The sequence below is a fragment of the Jaculus jaculus genome, chromosome 1, assembly GCF_020740685.1.
Source record: "Jaculus jaculus isolate mJacJac1 chromosome 1, mJacJac1.mat.Y.cur, whole genome shotgun sequence".
In the NCBI taxonomy this organism is placed as follows: Eukaryota; Metazoa; Chordata; class Mammalia; order Rodentia; family Dipodidae; genus Jaculus; species Jaculus jaculus.
The window spans coordinates 329,043,398-329,055,943 of record NC_059102.1 but is presented as its reverse complement, the minus strand read 5'-3'; positions in this window follow the sequence as shown (position 1 = coordinate 329,055,943).

The following is a 12,546-nucleotide window of genomic DNA, read 5'->3' as shown; positions in this document are numbered from 1 at the left end:
GTGAGACAAGAGTATGAGACAGGAGAATCCCATGGACAAATAGCTAGCCTGATGAATGCAAAGATGAGCAAGAGACCCTGCCTTAAGGTGGAAGGCAAGAATTGACACAGAACATCATCTGGCACTTGTGCCCACACTTATGCACTTAAGTGTACACACACACATGTCCCCCAAAATGGAAAACAAAAAGAGTATACTCTAGACAGCTTCTGCTACCTGACTGTGCCCTAACCTAGCTCAACATAACTGAGAAGGACTATGTGGGGACTGTTCTGAAGTTGGCTTCTACCCCAGACCTACAGCAGCCATCTCTCAACTCTCACCTCCCCACAAATGACCTAGCCCAGGCCACAGGAAATGGGGGAAGGGTACTGTGAGATATTCAAGGGCCTCAGGAAACACCCCCAGTGTGTCAGTGTAAGCCAGGTGGGGCAAAACAAAGGTTGATTCTTCCATTCTTATCTTGCCAAAGTCAGACCTTTCCCTCTCACCCCACCCCCATTTCTCTGGCTTTTCTCCAAAGTCTCTTAACTGAGGCTCCTCCCTAGGACTCAGGAGGCCAAGAGATGAGGCTAAGTCTTCTCCAGAAGGTGGTGACTATTTTAAGTATTAGAAAAAGGCAAGATGGTAATTGGAAATAAAAGTCCAGATAGACTGTGTACAGGCAGACTCTTTGGAAGCATGGTATGGGGAAAGAGAACCATTTTAGCTGGCATTTATGAGGGTGTAGGCTTTAGGCAAGGGGGTATGTAGGGAGAGTGAAGTGACTGGTTCATAATTTGTTACTGAGGGCTCATCTGCTACCTAGAAAATCACTTTCCCTTTGGCCTGATGACGGTGATGCCGCAATAGCCCCATCTGCTGGCTCTGCTGAGCTCCTACCATTCAGCTGCAATTTGGGAGACTCCACATTGGGTTTCTTTCCGCAGCTGGCCTCTGCTTAAGTCTAATTACATTTATCTCACACACACTGCTCACATAACCATAGGAAGGCAATGATGGAGAGGAGTTTAAAGATACATTCAGTTCAAATTCCGTGTCGTGGTACACCTAAAAGTCCTAAGGCTCAGAGAAGGATGTTGTCCAGTCACATTGAATTCAGATGTCCTTAATGTGAGACTTTCCCTTCACTTTCACCCTACTCTTTTGCTAAGGCTTCTGAGTTCCTCTAGCTGGATGTCATGACACATGTGGATGAGTGGATGAGTGGATTAGAGCTACATCTCTGCAGCATTTCAATGTGTGCTGTGTTAGGCCTGGATAAGCATAGTATGCCCAAACCTAGGAACAAAAATCCCAGGAGGTCATGAGGCTTATGACTTCAGAAGTTTCCTGGAGCTTTAAATCGTCCATTATAGATGCATATCTTAACTCTTTAAAAAAATATTTTTATTTATTTATTTGAGAGAGAGAAAGAAAGAGAATGGGAATGCCAGGGCCTCTACCCACTGCAATGAATGTGCCACCAAGTGCATCTAGCTTACATGGGTTCTGGGGAATGGAATCTGGGTCCTAAGGATTCATAGGCAAGTCTCTTAACTGCTAAGCCATTTCTACAGCCAAGTACTTTGACTCTTGTTCTGCCTAATTTTCATCTAAATAGATTCATGGCAGTATCCTCTAAGTCTGGATAAGTAGGCATTCCCATCCCTTTCTGATAAATCAATCCCATAATTTCTTGTCATGTAAACCCAGGGATAGGCATGCAGTTTTTTACCACAAGAATCAATTTATCTTGCTATAACCTCATTCAAGGAGTTCTCCACCACCATTTAGTCACACAATAAGCATTACCCAGCTGATCTTATGTACAAGCTGGTGTTCTAAAGAGTAGGGATGCAGCAGACATTCATGGAGATTAAAGCTCTAGCAATGGAGAAAGACAACAAAATTTTAGCTCTGTAAAAATATACATAAGAGATGGGGAGAAGGGACTGGAGAGATGGCTCAGCAGTTACAGCACTTGCCTGCAATGTCTAATTATCCAGGTTTGATTCCCCAGTTCCCCATAAAGCCAGATGCAACAAAGTGGCACATGCATCTGGAGTTTGTGGCAGTGGCTAACCGTAACCCTATTTATCAATTTTTTTCTTCCTTCCTCCCTCCTCTCTCTGTTTGCAAATTCATAAATAATATTTTTTTTTAAAAAATGAAGAAGAGATGTGGGGGACTGGAGAGATGGCATAGTGGTTAAGTGCTTGCCTGAGAAGCCTAAGGACCCCGGTTTAGGGCTCGATTACCCAGGACCCTTGTAAGCCAGATGCACAAGGTGGCACATGAATTTGGAGTTTGTTTCCAGTGGCTAGAGGCCCTGGCATGCCAATTCTCTATCTATCTGCCTCTTATTCTCTATCTGTTGCTATCAAATAAATAAATAAAAATGAAATTTAAATTAAAAAAAGAGAGAGATGGGAATATGGATTGGCAAATAAGAACACTTGTTCTAAGCATGAGGCATGAGAGGGCCTGAGACTACTTGACTGCAAGTGCCCAGGACCTGGTAAGCAGCTGGGCATAGCCATGTGTATACGTAGCCCCAGTCCTGTGGGTAGCAGAGACCAGAGGATCACTAGGTAAACAGCTGGGCATACACATGCATATACGTAGCCCCAGTCCTGTGGGTAGTAGAGACCAGAGCATCACTAGGTAAACAGCTGGGCATAGCCATGCATATACGTAGCCCAGTCCTGAGGGTAGCAGAGACCAGAGCATCACTAGGAAAGCAGCTGGGCATAGCCATGCGTATACGTAGCCCCAGTCCTGAGGGTAGCAGAGAGCAGAGATTCACTAGGAAAACAGCTGGGCATAGCCATGCATATACGTACCCCAGTCCTGAGGGTAGCAGAGACCAGAGCATCACTAGGTAAACAGCTGGGCATAGCAAGGCATGTACGTACCCCAGTCCTGAGGGTAGCAGAGACCAGAGCATCACTAGGTAAGCAGCTGGGCATAGCCATGCATATACGTACCCCAGTCCTGAGGGTAGCAGAGACCAGAGCATCACTAGGTAAGCAGCTGGGCATAGCCATGCGTATACGCAGCCCCAGTCCTGAGGGTAGCAGAGACCAGAGCATCACTAGGTAAGCAGCTGGGCATAGCCATGCATATACGTACCCCAGTCCTGAGGGTAGCAGAGACCAGAGCATCACTAGGTAAGCAGCTGGGCATAGCCATGCGTATACGCAGCCCCAGTCCTGAGGGTAGCAGAGACCTGAGCATCACTAGGTAAGCAGCTATCATAGCCATGCATATACGTACCCCAGTCCTGTGGGTAGTAGAGACCAGAGTATCACTAGGTAAGCAGCTATCATAGCCATGCATATTTGTAGCCCCAGTCCTGTGGGTAGTAGAGACCAGAGCATCATTAGGTAAGCAGCTGGGCATAGCCATGCGTATTCATAGCCCCAGTCCTGTGGGTAGTAGAGACCAGAGCATCACTAGGTCTCCTGTAAACCATAGCTCTACATTCAGAGAGAGATTTCATCTGAAGGAAATAAGTGATGAGTGTGAAAGACACTTAACATGAGTATCCTCTGGCCTCCATGTGCCTGCAGGTACATATGTATATAAGTATGCATATCTCTCCCTCTCTCTCTCTCTCTCTCTCTCTCTCTCTCTCTCTCTCTCTCTCTCTCCCCACAGCACATACTACACAGAAAAAAATAAATTCAAGTTTTTAGGTCATATTAGGAACTATCAAACTATCATACTATCATACTAGGTTTCTCTTTGTACTCAGGGGTATATTCTAAGACCCTCCCTCAGTGGAACCTTGAAACACAAACAGTGCTGAACCCTGCATATAGTCATTGTGACAGTGTGATAGTCAATCTGATCAGCAAATGTATCATGTAAGCAGAAAGGATATGCAGATGAAGTAAGGTTTGCATCCTGGGAAGGACAGAGTGGGTTGTCTAGAGATTTCATCATGGGTAACTAACAATTTAGGAATTGTTTGCTTTTGCAGTTTTCCATTTAATATAATCTGACTACTTAACTATAGATAACTGAAACCCTTGTAGGAAAAACTTCAGATAAGAGAGAAGAATACAATAAGAGTATGGTTGCAGTTTTGCACAAGGTAGGCCCTCTTAAGGAGGTAACAGTTGAAAGCATGGGTTCAATTGAAAGAAGTGCTAAAACAATTATAGCCAGATCTGGGAGAACTCCCCACCCAGAGGATGAGCACATAGCCATATGCAGTAAATCCACCAAGCACAGAAAGCTCTACACAATGGAAAGCAAGCTGTATACAGAGTGCATCAGTGAAAAAGAAACTGATGAAGGCCTAGTCAGGTTGATAGTGAAAACTTCTGACCCCATCTGATTTATAGTTGCAAAGGTTCATGGGGACTACTGAGTAGAGGTAGAAGGATGAGAATGGAATAAAGGAGGTTGTCAGGAAAGATGATCATGGGCTTGAATAGATGACAACATTGAAATTGGTGAGATGACATGAAATTCAAAACACATTTTGAAGGCAGAGTTTATAGCAAGACTTGCTTGTTCTATTAGTCTTCAAATAACACAGTAATGAAGTAAGCTAATATTTGAATACTTATTTGTGAAATTGACACTATACCAACACTTAAATAGTGAATTTCACTTAATACAGAACCCCAGCTGTATTAGTCAGGGTTCTCTAGAGGAACAGAATGGATAGAATGAATTGTTTCAAAAGGGAATTTATTGGATTAGTTTACACCAATCCAACAATAGCAGTTTTCAGGCCCCAGAGTCAAGGAACCTGGTAGCTGCTCAATCCATGAGGCTGGCTGCCTCAGCAGTCCCAATCTGGCACTGAAGGCCTGGAGGCTTCCAGGAGAGCACCTGGTTGTCAGTCCACACTGGAAAGCAGCAAGACACCCGCAGCCAGGTGGGAGGAAGGGATACTTTTCTTCCCAGAACTTCCTTAGATAAAGTCCATCCCCCCACCCCCGCCCAGGGGCTGCCCACACTGGGGGAAGGGTTCACGTTGGGGGAAGGACTTCCTCCTTTAGTTAATCCTTCCTGGAAGTCACCTCAGAGACCCACTTATGAGGAATGTCTGTGGTTTCCTAAACTGATCAAGTTGACACAAAAGTTAACCATCACACAAACAAAGCAGTTACTATTCTTTTAGAAAAACTCATAGCATGACAAGGAGCCAGGCTAAAGGCTCAGCAGCAGTGGACAAGATGAGTTAGGTATTATTTGAACCCACAGATTTAAAAGTCTCACAGAAAATATTACAAGTACCTTCAAAAAACTGACAAGTGTGGGGTGTGGTGGTGCACACCTTTAATCCCAGCATTCAGGAGGCAGAGGTAGGAGGACTGCCAAGAGTTCAAGTCCACCCTGAGACTACATAGTGAATTCTAGGTCAGCCTGGGCTACAGCAAGACCCTACCTCAGAAAAACAAAATAAAATAAGATAAAATAAAAACAAAACCTATTAAGACAAAGGTAAGACATAAAGTGAGAAATAATACAAGAAAAGATTAAATGAAGTGCTATGTACAAGGAGGTGTGCAGAACTCTTTCCCACTAGGGAGTGTGAAGACTTGGTCTTGGGAAAACAGTATCTGGGTAGATCTGTGGCAGTGTATAGATGACGTCGGAGTGGGTCTGTAGTGACATGTATGATGTTAGTGACAGTGATGGGTGAGGACACTTGAGGATTTGAAAATATCATGTGCAAATACAGAGTCAGGGAAGTATCAGGACTTTCAAATACCAATCTGCCTTCTGGTATGGCACAGAAATATGATTAGGGGCAACAATTCTAGAAAGACCAATGTGTCACTATTTGTATGAGGTATTTAAAGTGATACCACAGAATTTAATAAGGGAGCTACTGAAGAGTTTCGGTATGTTCTTAATCCATTTGTTCAATAGTTTTTGAGTTTTATTACAAATTCTAGGTACTATGCCAAGTAATTAGGACAGGATGTGGTGGAATGTTCACGTTGGGTGTAAGAGGGACAGGTAACGTGAGAGTTCACATCAAGTGGGATTGTGAAGGTATAGAAGCTATGTCAGTGTGATAGTGCATGCCTACAACTCAGCACCTTTAAAAATGGAGCCCGGATCTTCAGGACATGGCTGGGCTACACAGTGAGACTCTTGAATTCCTCACAAATATAATAGACAATTTTGGTGTTCCAGGGAGAGGAAGAAGTTTTGGCCCAGGAACTAAGTGAGGGTAGTCATTCCAGAAACACGAGGGGTTTTTTGTTTGCTTGCTTGCTTTTTAAATGTTCTGTTCTTTTATTTATGCCATGCTTGGGATAAAACGGAAGGCCTTGCAGGTACTAGGCAAGCACTCTACCACAAAGCTTTATCTGAAGCCCTTGGTTTTTTGAGATTGGGGTCTCATTGTGTATCTCTGGCTGTCTTCAAACTTGAGATCCTCTTGCTTCTGCCTGACTTCTGGGATCACACCTCATTGTTAGTCATCTAAATCCAAGCATATTTTTGCTTGGACTTATTCTAGTTTTAAATCCTCTTTGGTATTACAAAAACACTCTACTAGTGCTTTTGTTTTGAGCATGTTATAATTTCTCATTGAAGCCTTTTTATGGGATATTTTAAAGTTGAACAACTCTGTCATCTTAATGTTGACATCTATCTATTTTTGGATTTTTGAGGAAGGGTCTTGCTGTAGCTCAGGCTGACCTGGAATTCACTATGGAGTCTCAGGATGGCCTCAAACTCATGGTGACCCTCCTACATTTGCCTCCCAAGTGCTGGGATTAAAGGTGTGTACCACTGTGCCTGACATCTATTATCTTTCCTTGTTCAAGCTGAGGTTTCTCTAGTCCTTCAACATATTTTTAATTGTATTTGGACATTTTGAGTATTATAAGACCTTGGATCTTATTTAACTCTTCCCTTCTAGTGGGCTTCCTTTGATGCTACAGTGGTGGTACAAATTCCCAGTGGACACCAATGGGGCAGTGGGCTAGCAGGAAGAGGGATCCTCACTACCGCTGGGCAGTGGTAGACACTTAGCCTTCCAACTCATTCTCTGATGATACCACCTTGAAGTCAGGTACTTTCTTGACTCTTGAGACCACTGGCCATTCTTCCTTCTTCTTTCTACCTACAGAATTTTCAGATGTTTGTTTTAAATATGTCCTAGGTGAGAGAAATAAGGATAAGTATGTCTACTCCATCTTATCTGGAAACAGAAGGTCAGAAGATGAAATCTTATGCCATGACTCATGAGGGTGAGATAGCTATATATTTTCAAAGCCCTCTTATGCTGTTAGAAAGTATTGATAACTTTACAACTTCTAGTCAAGATGACAATTCAAAACCACTCTAGAACTTCAGGGGAGAAAAGAGGCAAGATTTTGGGCTGCAGTACTAGAGGGGATCAACTGGACTCGCCCACTATGCTGGCACATTGCACATACAGGGACTTTGCCTGATTTCCACATTCTCTACAGCATGGTTAGGCATAAAAGCGAGCAACATACTGGTTTCTCACATTGGGTAAGGTAGTGCCCACCTAACCCCCACGTGAGCTGGCTGAATACTGGAAGGTGGGAAGGGCAGATGATCGCCTTTCTCCACACCCACTAGCTCTGGGACTGGGGGCCATCCCATAGAGGAACTGGTGAACATAAGGCAGGATGAGCTCAGCCTCCATAAACAGCACTGCTGGGGCACCTGGCCTGGGGCACAAGCTTGCACAAAAAAGTAGTCTTTCCTCCATGTGCACATGGTTGGTCAGTCCCTCTGATCTCCACACATGGGATGGCTTGGGGTGCACATGGGCCGAGAGTCTCCCTGAGTATCACATGAGTGGCTGGGTTAAGCTGGGGCCATACCCACACACTCATGCACAGAACAACCCACATAGCAGCCGGTGCACATACACACATGGAAGCAGCCTGACCTTCACAAGCAGCTCAACCAGGGCATGGGGCCTGGTTCTTCCAGGCTACCACACACTGTCCTATTGAAGCAGGCAAGCAGGCAGTCTGCCTGGACACACACACTGCCTGATAAACCACAAGAGCTTGCACAAATGAGAACTCTGCCAGGCCTATACATGCAAAGTGGTCCTTACCTAACCACCAGAGCCTTCTGCACAATTGGTGAGTTCACAAAAAGACACAGATCATCCACACAGCAGTGTGAGCCAGACAACCCCTTATATACAGGAATCCCCTTTTTCCCCACAGCCTCTCACCAGCAGCTGCAGCCAATCTCACCACCAAGTGCTAGCAAGTGAGCAGCATGGGGAAAACAGGACATTGCTTGGCTGTGTACTTGGCCAAACCTCTCAGGGTCTCATCTAGAACAACTAAGAGATAACACACACAAGGAAACCCTTCTTCACACCCAAAGGGCACACATCCAAAATGGCATCCCACTTCCATCTGCATCAAACCTGAACAGAACCCTCATCAAAGATCTCACAAGAGCCACTAATTGCTACATCCTTAACTAAACAAGACATATACTGCAAGATGGGAAAACCCCAGTGCAAAACAACAATGCAAGAAACAAGCCAAGAGATCTCCACCAAGAATGCCTAGTCCCACAATGGAAGCCTCCAATGAAAACAGAGGATACACTAGAAATGGAACCCAAAATGAAAGTATAACAAGCTTACTAAATAAACAAGTACCACTTTGCATGTATAGGCCTGGCAAAATTCTCACTTGTGCAAGCTCTTGTGGTTAATGAAACCATGACCAAACAGATGAAAACAATTGGAAGAAAACCATTAAATCACCAATAAATGAATAAATGAAATGAAGCAGACATCTCTCATCACTTGTCAACATGATAGATAAATGAATTGACACTGAATCCACAAATAGATGAGCTCAACATAAGTGGATTAAACTTATTGAGGACATGATTAAATGCAGGAACAAATTCCAAGAAACATCAAGAAAATCAAACCTGGACCTGAAAATGAAACTCAATAAAGGTATGGAAATAATGCAGAAAAATGCACTCAAAAACAAATATCCAATATGCCTTTTAAAAGCATCCATAGAAAAACTCACTAATAGAGAAGATCATGTGAAGTAAAAATTTTCAGAACTCGAAGACAAGAAAAAAAAAACTGAAGCCCGGCATGGTGGTGCATGCCTTTAATCCCAGCACTCAGGAGGCAGAGGTAGGAGGATCACTGTGAGTTCGAGGCCACCCTGAAACTACATAGTGAATTCCAGGTCAGCCTGGGCTAGAGTGAGACCCTACCTTAAAAAAAGAAAGAAAGAAAGAAAGAAAAGTAAAAGGAAATTGCTTGGGAGTCCAAAAACTATGATAAGTTAAAAAAAATCATGCAAAACAGAATATGAGGGAATTGTGGAATACCCTAAAAAGACCAAATACTCAGATCATGGACATACAAGAAGGAGAAGAAATGCAGGCCAAAGGCCTAGAGAATATCTTCAAGATAATTATTGAAGAAAATTTTCCTATTATCACAAAAGAAAGACCTGTTCAGATACAAGAAGCTCACAGAACACCAAATAAGCAGAAGTAGGAAGAAACTCTTCATGACACATTATAGTTTAATGTCTAAGCAATGAAAACAAAGAGAATGCAAACAAGGGTAACCCCAGCAAAATTACTTTTCATTTTCCAATGAAAACTTGGGAAGCCAAAAGAGGTTGGAATGAAGTACTCCAAAGTTTAAAAAATTATGGCTGCCAACCCAACTACTATGCCTAGCAAAATCATCCTCATAATAGAAGGTGAAAGGAAAATGTTCCATGATAAAAGCTAGCCCTAGGAATCTATGAGCACAAACAATACTCCACACAGAGGAGTCAAACAACCAACCTAAAGAGCCTGCAGGAGGCAGAACACAATAACCAAAACTAGAGCAGGCACAAAAATACACAAATCTTAAGAAATCACCAAACCCTACAAAGCCATCAGCATGACAGGGATTAAATCAAACCACTTTTTCTTGTTAGTTCACAGAGTTGGTAAAGAGGGAATGTTCCTGAATTCCTTTAACAAAGCCAACATTAATTTGATACAAAACCAGAGAGAAATACAACAAGAAAATTATAGAATAATATTCCTGATGAAATTAAATGTAAAAATTCTCAATAAAATCCTTTCAATCTGAATTCAGGAATACATCAAAAGCATCATCCACCTCAATCATGCAGGCTTCATCCTAGGGATGCAAGGATGGTTCAACACATGAAAATGAATAAATGTAATACACCACATAAAACTAAGCTTAAACACAAGAACCACATAATCATTTCAGTAGAGGCAGTGAAGGCCTTTAACAAAATACAGAATCACTTCATGATCAAAATGCTGATGAGACTAGGGATGGAGGTACCACATCTCAACGTAATAAAGTCTATATATAAAGCACCTAACCCCAAATCATATTAAATGGGAAAAGACTTAAAGTGTCCCCATTAAGACTGGGAACAAGGGGATGGAGAGATGGTTTAGCTGTTAAGGTGCTTGCCTACAAAGCTTAAGGACCCATGTTCAACTCTCCAGGTCCCACGTAAACCAGATGTACAAGGTGATGCAAGGTCATAAGGTCACACATGCACACAAAGTGGTACATGTTTCTGGAGTTTGATTTCAGTGGCTGGAATTGGGAACTTCCAGTCAAGATGGCAGACTCCTAAACATGCTAGAGGTGCTGGAAGAATAATAGGCAAGAATTGTGGGGCTCCATGAAAACCTGGGCTGGAGCAATGTAGACACTGAGGATACTCAAAATGCACCAAAGTAGAAATCCAGAAGCTCCTGAGAACTCAGCACTAAAGTAGAATTAAAGCATACCCACCAAGGCTCAGAGAAGTTGGCAGAAGAGTGTATGGAAAGAGTATAAGAGCGACAGGGTGGGAAGGAATATCCAGAGACATATTCCTTCCTGCAATGACAGACTGCTGCTCTCACAACTCATAACCTACAACTACATGGTGAATATAGCAATCCCACTAAGAATGGCCCTCAGAGGAGTGGGGGCAGGGAGGAGGGAAATAATGATACTAACATATGATGTTTCCATACAACATTTCTACTTAATAATAAAAAAGAATTGTGGAGCCCTGGTACTAGTATGTATTAGCAGACCTCCAGTGGGTGGGCATAGAGGTGCATAGTTATGAATCTACTGATTTCCATGCTCTCAGGCAGCTTACCAGATCCTCAGGTCCCCTCAACTCTGGCCTCACTGGCAGCCCACAGGCCTGCCTCCCTGCCCCTGTGTTCAGGTCCCCTACATCCCATGAGCTGTCCACAGGCATCCCTATGTGTGCCCCTCAGGACTACACCACTCAGTAGCCCATGTGTGCCCCTGCATCCCTGTAGGTGGGCCTTGTGGGCAGTCATCACGTCCCATATCTATTCTACCCTGCATCAGCCCTACAGTCCACAGGCATCCACAGGCATTGTTTTGTCATCCCTCTGTGCTGTTCCACCACATGGAGCACTGCCCATTGGTGCCCTTGCATGAGCTTCTTGGAGAAACTCCCGCACAGCTCAGGTCTTGCTGCCCCCATGCACTACTCATCCACATAGCTTGCTACTCTCGGGCACCCTTGGGTCAAGCACACTCCACATGACCTGTACACTGCCCTGGCCAGTGGGGAGTTGAACAAGGACCCAAGGGGAAGTTAACCTGAATGGGAGAAGGCAAACAGACACAAGAAGGAGACCATGCTAGGTGTTTGTCAAGGCCTCAAGATTTATTCAGGCAGACATGGCTTTTATATAGAAGATAGAACATTTTTTGACAATGTTTACATACCTAAGGCCCTCTATCAGGTGCCCACTCCACCTAGGCTGTATACTACACAATGCCTTAGAATCAGGTGCTCACTCTGCCTAGGCTATATACTAAACAATGCTTAAGGAATCAGGAACTTACTTTATCTAGGTTGTATACTAAACAATACTTTAGGATCAAGAGATTAGGAGATTAGAGATCACCCTAGCTCCCAAGGTCAAAGAGCAGCTGCAGATCACGAGATCTCCTTTGTGTTAAGAGATAAGAGAACACCCTTAGTTCCCAAGGTCAAAGAGCAGCTGTGGCTCCTGACAGTACACCCCTACAAGCCTGCAACACCAGGCACCTGCTGGTCCTTACATCCTGAACAACCAGTGTATCGACTTGTGTCATGCATACACCTAACCCTACACCCCTGCAAGTCCACCACTCCCTGTCGTCCCCCACACTCTACACCCTTGGGGTTACCATACTCTCAGCAGGCTTTGACAGCATCCCTACATCTGCCACAACCCGAGCCCATGTGCTTGCTTGGATGGTGCGTGCTCCATGCAGCCCACACATGCCCCCCTGTTAGTCTACCACACTCTGCCTCACACCTGTGTTCCAATACCCCACACGCAACAGGCCCCCACACCCCACTGCCTGAGTGTGACTTTGGGTCATGTACATCCCACACAGACCCCGTGAGTGCCCATGTCAGTTTCCCCAAATCAATGTCACACCCAGCACCCTTTGGTCACACACTGCAAACAACCTGCATGTGCCTTATATGCCCCCTCCCTAACCCACAGATTATGTCCTCTGATTTCTGGCCAGCA